At 40.4% G+C, this 12,924-nt stretch overlaps 1 pseudogene; it reads left to right on the plus strand.

Moving 5' to 3' along the window:
- Positions 1 to 12,022, plus strand: part of LOC133664291 (protein zyg-11 homolog) — a 31,102-nt pseudogene extending 19,080 nt beyond the window's left edge.
- The last annotated feature ends 902 nt before the right edge of the window (positions 12,023 to 12,924 follow it).

The raw sequence follows: 12,924 nt of genomic DNA on the forward strand, positions 1-12,924 counted from the left end.
AAAACAGCGACAATTTTTTTATTTAAAAAAAAAGTACATGCATAGTAGAAGCTAGGCTAAGCTACATTTAATCAAAATCAGCCTAGTAAGCAGAGCTATTTAACACCATGAAGTTTGAACTAACAAAATCTTATAACATTTTTAAGTCTGGGCGGCATGTGTTAAGCCAAGTGAAAATATTACATCAATAGTAATTCCAAATTTGAATGATCAAATGTTACAGAAACAATATATTTTAAACGATGCAATGAGGAAACTTTTTCACAGATAAGTCTCTACAATTTTAAAGGCATACCTTTTTGGGAGTTATCTGTGCAGTGTCACTTTGTTGCACCTTTCTGTGGTACGCAAATCAGAGACCAAAGATGATGAAGCTGTGTCTGGTTTGAATATCTCGACTCTGGTACTAGACCAAGTTCAACTGAAAGATAAATCAATAACATGTTAGGATTATTTCAACAGCAATCAGTGTCTATCATGGCCTCAGCTCACCTGTTGACCTTTCTGCAGACCCATTTATAGTAAGGTTGCCCCTTTTTAACAGGTCCTCAAACACATCAGCATCCACTTGTCGGTCAAGTAAAGCCGAGTCTCAAGTGGAAGATTTAGCTTTTGTATGCTGAAAATTGTTGAGATTATGAATTATGATTTTGAATGTCTTCTGTATTAAAAAAAACACACATTTGGAGTAGCGAATGCCTCGATTCAATTCAGCCTGTCTAAACCACCTACAATGGCATCGTGTTATCTGCAAATCCTTCGACAGCTATTTGGTGGGCTTGTTTGACCTTTGACATGCACACTGGGCAGAGATAAAGGCAGAAGGAAGTCCATCCATCCATCCATCTTCTTCCGTTTATCTGAGGTCGGGTCGCGGGGGCAGCAGCCTATGATGAGATAATATGGTAATATGTAGCAGGTGGTTAACAAAATAATGTGAGCAAGGGAAAGTGTCGCCAATACTGTATATGTGTGCTTTAACTGCCATGGTTGAACAAAATAAAGCCCACTTTTAGTAAACACATGAATGACTATTTCAAGGTTAAACTGCACTCAACTACTAAAGTCATGTAACTCACCCCTGTGAAGAAATGTGCTAAAATCCTTACAGACTTCTTAAATTTTAAAACATTTGACATACACTATATTGCCAAAAGTATTTGGCCACCTGCCTTGACTCACATATGAACTTAAAGTGCCATCCTATTCCCATCCCATAGGGTTCAATATGATGTCGGTCCACCTTTTGCAGCTATTACAGCTTCAACTCTTCTGGGAAGGCTGTCCACAAGGTTGCGGAGAGTGTTTATTGGAATTTATTCATCCCAAAGGTGTTTTATCGGGTTCAGGTCAGGACTCTGTGCAGGCCAGTCAAGCTCATCCACACCAAACTCTTGTCATCCATGTCTTTATGGACCTGCTTTACTCCACTGCATCCGGACTTGGTGAAGTATGGCTGAGATGCAGCTGCTCGGCCATGGAAACCCAATCCATGGAGCTTTCTGCGTACTGTACGTGGGCTAATTGGAAGGTCACATGAAGTTTGGAGCTCTGTAGCAACTTTGAGCTTCAGAATCCGCTGACCCCTCTCTGTCAGTTGACGTGGCCTACCACTTGGTGGCTGAGTTGCTGTTGTTCCCAAACTCTTCATTTTTCTTATAATAAAGCAGACCGTTGACTTTGGAATATTTAGGACTGAGGACATTTCACGACTGGATTTGTTGCACAGATGGCACCCACGCTGGAAATCACTGAGAGCGGCCCATTCTTTCACAAATGTTTGTAGAAACAGTCTCCATGCCTAAGTGCTTGATTTTATACACCTGTGGCCTGGGCCAAGTGATTAGGACACCTGGTTCTGATCATTTGGATGGGTGGCCAAATACTTTTGGCAATATAGTGTATATTTTTGTCTTCACCAAATTTGACAGGAACCAACATTGCACTATGAAACAAAAGCAGAAAGCACGTACATGTTTGCTTATTAACAGTGAAACACTGTCACTGTAAATGTATTTAGATCAGAAGATACTTCTGGCAAGTTGCAATTATAATGAGCAGTAGTTGAATTGCACATATTTATTTACAATATCATCTTTACAGGCACTTCGCCCACCCCCCACACAATGTTCTCTTCATCTACTCATTAAATAATTATCCAAGCAACAAACTACAAATAAATGCTTTCTTTTAATCAATTGACTTAATACAAACCCCGTTTCCATATGAGTTGGGAAATTGTGTTAGATGTAACTATAAATGGAATACAATGATTTGCAAATCCTTTTCAACCCATATTCAATTGAATGCACTACAAAGACAAGATATTTGATGTTCAAACTCATAAACTTTATTTTTTTTTTGCAAATAATAATTAACTTAGAATTTCATGGCTGCAACACGTACCAAAGTAGTTGGGAAAGGGCATGTTCACCACTGTGTTACATGGCATTTCCTTTTAACAACACTCGGTAAACGTTTGGGAACTGAGGAGACACATTTTTTAAGCTTCTCAGGTGGAATTCTTTTCCATTCTTGCTTGATGTACAGCTTAAGTTGTTCAACAGTCCGGGGGTCTCCGTTGTGGTATTTTAGGCTTCATAATGCACCACACATTTCCAATGGGAGACAGGTCTGGACTACAGGCAGGCCAGTCTAGTACCCGCACTCTTTTACTATGAAGCCACGTTGATGTAACACGTGGCTTGGCATTGTCTTGCTGAAATAAGCAGGGGCGTCCATGGTAACGTTGCTTGGATGGCAACATATTTGCTCCAAAACCTGTATGTACCTTTCAGCATTAATGGCGCCTTCACAGATAGTGTAAGTTACCCATGTCTTGGGCACTAATACACCCCCATACCATCACAGATGCTGGCTTTTCAACTTTGCGCCTATAACAATCCGGATGGTTCTTTTCCTCTTTGGTCCGGAGGACACGACGTCCACAGTTTCCAAAAACAATTTGAAGTGTGGACTCGTCAGACCACAGAACACTTTTCTACTTTGTATCAGTCCATCTTAGATGAGCTCAGGCCCAGCGAAGCCGACTGCATTTCTGGGTGTTGTTGATTAACGGTTTTCGCCTTGCATAGGAGAGTTTTAACTTGCACTTACAGATGTAGCAACCAACTGTAGTTACTGACAGTGGGTTTCTGAAGTGTTCCTGAGCCCATGTGGGGATATCCTTTACACACTGATGTCGCTTGTTGATGCAGTACAGCCTGAGGGATCGAAGGTCACGGGCTTAGCTGCTTACGTGCAGTGATTTCTCCAGATTCTCTGAACCCTTTGATGATATTACGGACCGTAGATGGGGAAATCCCTAAATTCCTTTCAATAGCTGGTTGAGAAAGGTTTTTCTTAAACTGTTCAACAATTTGCTCACGCATTTGTTGACAAAGTGGTGACCCTCGCCCCATCCTTGTTTGTGAATGACTGAGCATTTCATGGAATCTACTTTTATACCCAATCATGGCACCCACCTGTTCCCAATTTGCCTGTTCACCTGTGGGATGTTCCAAATAAGTGTTTGATGAGCATTCCTCAACTTTATCAGTATTCATTGCCACCTTTCCCAACTTCTTTGTCACGTGTTGCTGGCATCAAATTCTAAAGTTAATGATTATTTGCAAAAAAAAAAAAAGTTTATCAGTTTGAACATCAAATATGTTGTCTTTGTAGCATATTCAACTGAATATGGGTTGAAAATGATTTGCAAATCATTATATTCCGTTTATATTTACATCTAACACAATTTCCCAACTCATATGGAAACGGGGTTTGTATAAAGTAGTGTATTTAGCGCGTGTTATTTGGATCTTAGATACTATCCAACGACAATAATAGACAGAGTCAATGATGGATCTGCGTCTGCTGTCTCGTTGCAAGGTACTTCCGTCCATTTTGCCACCTGCTATAGACATATCAGCCCACAGGAGTGCATCTGTGGGCTGTGTGGGTCATTCATGTTGTCCGCACTCCAAACAATATGTGTCTTCTTCACAGATAAACAGTGTTTTTACTGATTCATATAAGAAACATTTTCAGAAGTTTCATCCCAATTTCTCGCTCTATCCTCCTCAGCATCACATTACAACTTGATGCCAGAGCGGGGAAGGCGTGACGGAACTTCTGAAGGCTCTGGCAGCACATCCCAACGCACTCCGCATCATTAGGGAACTATCCGAGAAAGCCTTGAATGCGGTTGAGCGCCAACACTAGGGATTCTTGAGCAAACATGCAGAGACTCCTCGATTATTACAGAACCCTTCCCTCTTGGGAAGTGATATTCCGTGAAGTAGTGCCACTATTTTTTAATGATTTTTATATGAATATTATATGCCTTTAACTTTTTCATAAGCCCTCCACACAGCTTTCACACACACACTCTTGTATTTGTTACCTTCTCGAGACCTCCGAATAATGCCTACCTCTTTAGGACCGCCCTTCCTAGATGTATAAAGATTTGTATATAATATATAATATGTGCATACTATGCAAATATAACAAAAGCTTGTTGTGAAAAATGTTTTGGAATTTCACAAGAATAAGGTCACAATTTCGCAAGAAAAACTTAGAATTTTGGCAGTATTATAAAAAAAGTCGGAATTTTACTCAACGCAAGTCAAAATTTTACAAGAAAAACTGAGCATTGGTGCAATGTTACGATAAAAGTTGGAATTTTACTCAACAACAGTCGCAATTTTACAAGAAAAGCTTAGAATGTTGGCAATTTTATGAAAAGAGTCGTACTTTTACTAGACACAAGTCACAATTTTATGAGAAAACTAACATTTTAGCAATATTATAATAATAATCGGATGTCAATTACGACAAAAGTCCTAATTTTACTAAAAAAATTTCACTATTTTACAAAGACAACAAAAACAATTGGCAACATTGGGATAAAAGTCTGAATTTTAAATGACAAATGTCACCATTTTGCATTAAAAAGTAATAATTTGACATAAAAAAAAAGTAATAATTTTATGACGGCGTGGCGAAGTTGGTAGAGTGGCTGTGCCAGCAATCGGCGTGTTGCTGGTTACTGGGGTTCAATTCCCCACCTTCTACCTTCCTAGTCACGTCCGTTGTGTCCTTGGGCAAGACACTTCACCCTTTGCCTCTGATGGCTGCTGGTTAGCGCCTTGCATGGCAGCTCCCGCCGTCAGTGTGTGAATGTGTGTGTGAATGGGTAAATGTGGAAATACTGTCAAAGCGCTTTGAGTACCTTGAAGGTAGAAAAGCACTATACAAGTATAACCCATTTATCATTTATTTATTTATGAGAAAATATCGCAAGATTACAGAAACAGAAAGAATATGAGAAATTGTTCCCAGTTTCATAAGAAAAAAGTCCACACTTTGTGAGAAAAAGACTGCTTTTAGTAAAAAAAAAAAAAAAAAAAAATATTTTTTTGTTTGTAATTGGTTTTTAATCTTCATTATTTACTTCAAATTATGGTATGTCTATATATAGATACTTTTATTTATTATTTTTAATACATTTTGACCAGAGGGGGCACATTTCAATTTCTTACACACACTTGTTATTACATGTGTTGGCCAGAGGGGGAGCAATTTTATTCCAAAAATGTCACTATAAAAAAATTGGCAACATTGGGATACAAGTCTAAATTTTAAAAGACAAATGTCACCATTTTGCATTAAAAAGTAATAATTTGACATAAAAAAAAAAAAAGTAATCATTTTACGAAAAAATATCGCAAGATTACAGAAACAGAAAGAATATGAGAAATTGTTCCCAATTTCATAAGAAAAAAGTCCACACTTTGTGAGAAAAAGACTGCTTTTAGTAAAAAAAAAATTTTTTTTTAATTTTTTGTTTGTAATTTGTTTTTAATCTTCATTATTTACTTCAAGTTATTATAGTACGTCTCTATAAAAATACTTATTTGTTATTTTTAATACATTTTGACCAAAGGGGGCGCATTTCAATTTCTTACACACACTTGTTATTACATATGTTGGCCAGAGGGGGAGCACTTCAAATTTTTACACACACTAGTTATTTCATATAGAGGGGGAGCACTTTTAAAACTGACACACAGACAATTTGAAAACTCCCTCCTTTTTGGGACCACCCTCATTTGGATATATTTCACCACCAGGGGTGCAAAGGAGACATTCTTTATTAGATGCAATGGTTTTCTGTATTGGGACCATGATTTATGTCCTCATATGGAAGGTACTTTTCCTTGTTGATGTCTCAAAAAGGGTAGAAACACACACACACACACACACACACACACACACACACACACACACACACACACACACACACACACACACACACACACACACACACACACACACACACACACACACACACACACACACACACACACACACACACACACACACACTTTCTATGCTTTTAAAACACTCAAATTCTAAAAAACAAAAACAAAGTGGGGAAGGAAGAGGAAATTAAACAGAAATACTTAGATTTTAGATTTAAAAGGTGTGCTGTTGTGTGAATTAATTTTGATAACTGAATTGGGAATCCATGTTTTTAATGAATTTATTCACAACTTCAGGTCTCATTGCTTGTAAGCCTTGAGTTTAATACCCCCCAATAACACATTTGTTGCACAAACATGCCACAAGAGGGCGCTGCAGTAATACAGTAGCTTCATGGCTATTAGACATAGCTACAGGCCTACAAGATCATCCATTAAAATAGGCTTTTCTTTTGTCAAGACGTGATTATGCATGATAAATGCTCACTAATGAGTTGATGCCTCCGAACAACTTCTCACTCTGCTTGCTGCCACCCTAGCAGGCAAATTCCACTGCATGAAGACAGAAGTGCTCCAAGGCATCTGAACTCCAACTTGGCTGTTTTAAAATTATTTTTATGAATTCGTTTTATGTTGAGTTCCTTGAAGGGATTGAGTTCATATCTGTTAAGCCTGTATTTTTCCCTTTTTTGTTAAAATAAAGTTAAAGTTAACTTTAACTTTATTTCCCAACGATAGTATGATAGAATGCTGGTATGAGCTTTTAAACATAACCCGTTAACTGCTGCCAATCAAATGGTGAATAAGATACTCTTTAGGGTTCATATGTTTGTAAATCTGACTGTGATGAAGTCAGTGCCTCACCAGCCATGAACCTCGCCGCACGTCACTGGTAGATTCACAACTACCTGTTTTCTGCTCTGTTGTCAACTATATATTTTGTAACTGTCTATTTTGGCGAATAATTATGACGCTTATCACTTTTTGATGATGATCGTCATTGAGGACGCATCACATATATATCCGATTTATTTCCACATACGAAAGAGGCCTGGGTCGAATTAAAAAAATTTGGAATTGCACTGTTCACGCTGACATGAAAAAAATCCGTTACAGGTCGCATATCGGCGAAAAAAACAACCAGAATTGACCTGCAGTGTGAACAAGTCTTTGGTGTGACGTCATCTTAATAACTCGCATAAAATTTTATGATCTGTGGTCCGGATCATGTTTTCGTTATGTTCTGTTAGTTTAATTCCATAGTTCCTGTTTTTTGTGCACTTTTGTTTGTTTTGGTTGCCGTGGTTGCGTATGATTTTCACCTGCTGCTGGTGTTCGGGACGCTCACCCGGCTCTAATCAAGAGACACTATCAGTTGGTCTGGCGTCATTGTTCGGTTCATGTCTGATTCCAAGTTTATGCCAAGTGTTTGCTTCATGCCTTGTATACGTAAGTTTTTGTTTGTTCATGCCAGAGCTAGTAAGTTTTCCTTGTCATAGTTTATGCTAGTGTTAGTTTAGCTCCAAGTGTGATCAGCGCGTTGTGCCTTCGCCTTGTTTTCCGTTTTTTGTAGTACTCTGAGTTTTGAGAAGATTAATAAATATGTTCCTACCTTCAAGCCTTGTCCGGAATAGTCCGTTTTCATCCCGGGAGAACAAACCTCGCAGTAAGTTGCAAAGACAAAAACGTGTAAAACTCTTACTTTGATCACTTAACTGCATGATTTTGTCGCCCTGTTCCATGATTACTTTAAAACTGGTATGGTTAACAGTATGGAAGAAAACTAATTATAAATATTGTAGAAATAAATTAAATGATAAATGGGTTATACTTGTATAGCGCTTTTCTACCTTCAAGGTACTCAAAGCACTTTGACAGTATTTCCACATCCACCCATTCACACACACATTCACACACTGATGGAGGGAGCTGCTATGCAAGGCGCTACCAGCACCCATCAGGAGCAAGGGTGAAGTGTCTTGCCCAAGGACACAACGGACGTGACTAGGATGGTAGAAGGTGGGGATTGAACCCCAGTAACCAGCAACCCTCCGATTGTTGACACGGCCACTCTGCCAACTTCGCCACGAACCATAGTATTTTCTAATCTCTGCCAGGGGAACTGCACTAGAATGTTTGCCTATCGTTTACAGTCATTATGAGAAACATACAATTAATGATTCAGATGATACTTTGCAATAAGAAAATGCCTCCAGTCTTCTCTAGGTGACGTAAGCAGGCTGAGGCAGACCCACATTTTGGAGCTCCAAATGGGTGTTCCAAAATGTGCTGAAACTCATTAGAAACATCATTACTGTGTCTGTTTTGGGGGAATTTTACCTGTAGACATCATTTCTAGGTCCGTGACTATGAAATAAGTGCCAATGTTTGTCAGCGTTAGTGGGGCCCTTTAAGCCTTAAACTCAGACTGGCAGGACTGTGGGGTCTGAGGTCAAGTGCCCGTCAAGAGCCGGGCGTCATGTTTCTCATGTGACGTTCAAGTCACATGAAGAGCGTAAAAAAAGCTTTCCGGGAGCTGCTGTGCCACGTGCGCGGTGACTTGTGAGGAGGTGTCAACCATATGGTTTTACCTTTCAGTTTGTAGCTCAGCTGACTTGCAAGATGGTGACAAGTACAACATTGTCACACAATAGGTAACAGGAGCCGTTGGCTGTCGTCCAAAGAGCACACATTCATTTTGTTTGACCTCCTCCAAGCACGAAAGAGTGAAGGTGCGAGGTCATTATTTGGATTACTGTTGGTTGCTTTGTTCTGTTGCTTATTTACAGACAGTTTGTTTCTTTATCTCTTTGTTGGCATATATCAAACACACAAACAGCAATTTTTATCCAATTGTCTCTAACATCTTCTTGTTTGTATTTAGCCAGTATACTTTGTATCTTTAATATTGTTTAAAAAAATATTTTCAGTATAATTTTCACCAAAATATAATAATATAAACAGTGCATCATATTTTTTTGGACGATATGCCGCTACTTTTTTCCTACGCTTTACCCCCTGCAGCTTATAAAACAGTGCCGCTATTTTTCTTATTCGCTAATTTCCATAATGTTTTGTGTCCAACAAATACGCTATATTGCCAAAAGTATTTGGCCACCTGCCTTGACTCACATATTGTCAGGAAGTGGGGGTGGCGAACCCCAAGATGCAGAGATGGCGGGCTTGATACAGGAAGACATGATTTTTAATGTCCAAAAAAAATGCAGGAAAAACACAAACCAGGAACCAGGAGACAGGAAACAGGATACCAGGACAACTGGAAACAGCGAACAGGAACCAGCGAACAGGAAACAAGAAAACTGGAGACAGCAACCAGCAAACAGTCCACAGCATACAGGTAACAGCTTACAATACTCCAGCACTGACTGGAGGGCGAGGCAAGTATAAATAGGAGCCGGCTGATTGACACCAGGTGTGGCCAGGTGCCAATCAGCCGCAGCTGAGGGGAAACAGCGCTCTGGGAGACAAGCAGGAAACTGAACAAAAGTAAGGAAATAAAACACACAGAGGAAAAACCAAAACATAACCAAACTGTCAGTGACAAGCCTGACACATATGAACTTGAGTGCCATCCCATTCCTAACCCATAGGGTTCAATATGATGTCGGTCCACCTTTTGCAGCTATTACAGCTTCAACTCTTCGGGGAAGGCTGTCCACAAGGTTGCGGAGTGTGTTTATAGGAATTTTAGACCATTCTTCCAGAAGCGCATTGATGAGGTCACACACTGAAATTGGTCGAGAAGGCCTAGATCTTGGGCTATGTTCTAATTCACCCCAAAGGTGTTCTATCGGGTTCAGGTCAGGACTCTGTGCAGGCCAGTCAAGTTCATCCACACCAGACTCTGTTATCCATGTCTTTATGGACCTTGCTTTGTGCACTGGTGCACAGTCATGTTGGAAGAGGAAGGGGCCCGCTCCAAACTGTTCCCACAAGGTTGAGAGCATGGAATTGTCCAAAATGTTTTGGCATCCTGGAGCATTCAAAGTTCCTTTCACTGGAACTAAGGGGCCAAGCCCAACTCCTGAAAAACAACCTCACACCATAATTCCTCCTCCACCCAATTTCACACTCGGCACAATGCAGTCCGAAATGTAGCGTTCTCCTGGCAACCTCCAAACCCAGACTCGTCCATCAGCTTGCCAGATGGAAAAGCGTGATTCATCACTCCAGAGAACGCGTCTCCACTGCTCTAGAGTCCAGTGGCGACGTGCTTTACACCACTGAATCCGACGCTTTGCATTGGACTTGGTGATGTATGGCTTAGATGCAGCTGCTCGGCCATGGAAACCCATTCCATGAAGCTCTCTGCGTACTGTACGTGGGCTAATTGGAAGGTCAGGTGAAGTTTGGAGCTCTGTAGTAACTGACTGTGCAGAAAGTCGGCGACCCCTTTGCACTGTGCTTATCCGCGGACCCCTCTCTGTCAGTTTACGTGGCCTACCACTTTGTGGCTGAGTTGCTGTTGTTCCTAAACTCTTCCATTTTCTTATAATAATGCCGACAGTTGACTTTTGGAATATTTAGGAGCGAGGAAATATCACAAATGGATTTGTTGCACAGAGCTCCTGAGAGCGGTCCATTCTTTCACAAATGTTTGTAGAAACAGTCTCCATGCCTAAGTGCTTCATTTTATACACCAGTGGCCGGGCCAAGTGATTAGGACACCTGTTTCTGATCATTTGGATGGGTCGGCCAATACTTTTGGCAATATGGTGTAGTTTGCTCAGGATGTGTAAAACAAGAAACCAAATGACGACTGATGTTCAAGTTTTGACTTTAGAATAAATATTTGCACAAATGTGAATGTCAAAGCATCAAATTGTGGTTTTATTGAACAAATGTTACCCCCGCTCTCCACGAGGGGGGGGGGGCACAGATTAGGTGACCACAGATGAAGCGCTAGCTGTTCAAAGTCGAGACCTGGGAGGATGCCGTTGTGGGTTTTGCAGCCCTTTGAGACACTTGTGATTTAGGGCTATATAAATAAACTTTGATTGATTGAAGAAATTGGCCCGAACTTGCAAATCATCTTTACATTGAAAAGATAATGTTTGCCTTAATTTTCATACAGATTAAACAAAGTCGACTAAACGTGTTAAATAAAGAGCTTTGGGGCGGATTTTCTTCCTTGGCTCTCCAGTTCGCTGTTTCCAGTCTTTAAGCCGGCTTAGCTGGACGCTGACACCCCAATCGTATCTCTCTGCTCATCTGGATGTCTATTAAAAAGTGCATAATCATGCTTCCCAAAATAGCAACGTATTCCAAAGGACCGAAATAGACACGTAACAAGACAAGTGTTTCAGAAAAAGGACTAAGAATAGCCAAAAATAGATTCAGGGAATATAAACAAAGCAGTCTGGAGGCAAGCTGGCGATAAGACGGATGAAGTAAGTGAAAATATATTCAAGATCATTGGCAGTAGTTTGAATCCACAAGAGTCCTTTGAATTGCGGCTTATGGATTTTCATTATCTCACATGTGCAGACGCTCTCAGTTGGATCAGTCTGCCGCACAATGAACACATTTCTTTCTCTTGTTGTTGAAATGTGCATGCAGAGAAGGACACATCATGACCTCCCAAGTGACCTTTCTTTGCTTCAGAGCTGGAAGGCCGCTACGCCTGCGAGTGGACATGGAAAAGCATAAGCGGCATCCTGCGCTCTGCCAAGCGGCTTCCGCTTGTCTGTCAGTCATCAGCCAGAACTCATAACAATCAAAATAAAGCCCAATAGAAGACAACAAGACCTGAACAGAATCAATTCAATAGCTGGGTTGCACACCACGTCATATCCGGTTTTCTTCTTCGCAGCTTAAAGGCCTACTGAAATAAAAATGTTTTATTTAAACGGGGATAGCAGATCCATTCTATGTGTCAATCTTGATCATTTCGCGATATTGCCATATTTTTGCTGAAAGGATTTAGTATAGAACAACGACGATAAAGTTCGCAACTTTTGGTCGCTGATAAGAAAAAGCCTTGCCTGTACCGGAAGTAGCGTGACGTCACAGGAGCTAGTATTCCTCACAATTCTCCATTGTTTACAATGGAGCGAGAGAGATTCGGACCGAGAAAGCGACAATTACCCCATTAATTTGAGCGAGGATGAAAGATTCGTGGATGAGGAACGTTAGAGTGAAAAACTAGAGAGGCAGTGCAGGGTGTATCTTTTTTCGCTCTGACCGTAACTTAGGTACATTGGATTCCACACACTCTCCTTTTTCTATTGTGGATCACGGATTTGTATTTTAAACCACCTCGGATACTATATCCTCTTGAAAATGAGAGTCGAGAACGCGAAATGGACATTCACAGTGACTTTTATCCCCACGACAATACATCAGCGAAGCTCTTTAGCTACTGAGCTAACGTGATAGCATTGTGCTTAAATGCAGATAGAAACAAAATAAATAAATCCCTGACTGGAAGGATAAACAGAAGATCAACAATACTATTAAACCATGGACATGTAACGACACGGTTAATAATTCTCAGCCTGGCAAAGCTTAACAATGCTGTTGCTAACGACGCTGAAGCTAACTTAGCAACTTAGCAACCGGACCTCACAGAGCTATGATAAAAACTTTAGCGCTCCACCTACGCCAGCCAGCCCTCATCTGCTCATCAACACCCGTG

This window comes from Entelurus aequoreus, linkage group LG14 (genome assembly GCF_033978785.1).
Source record: "Entelurus aequoreus isolate RoL-2023_Sb linkage group LG14, RoL_Eaeq_v1.1, whole genome shotgun sequence".
Taxonomy (NCBI): domain Eukaryota; kingdom Metazoa; phylum Chordata; class Actinopteri; order Syngnathiformes; family Syngnathidae; genus Entelurus; species Entelurus aequoreus.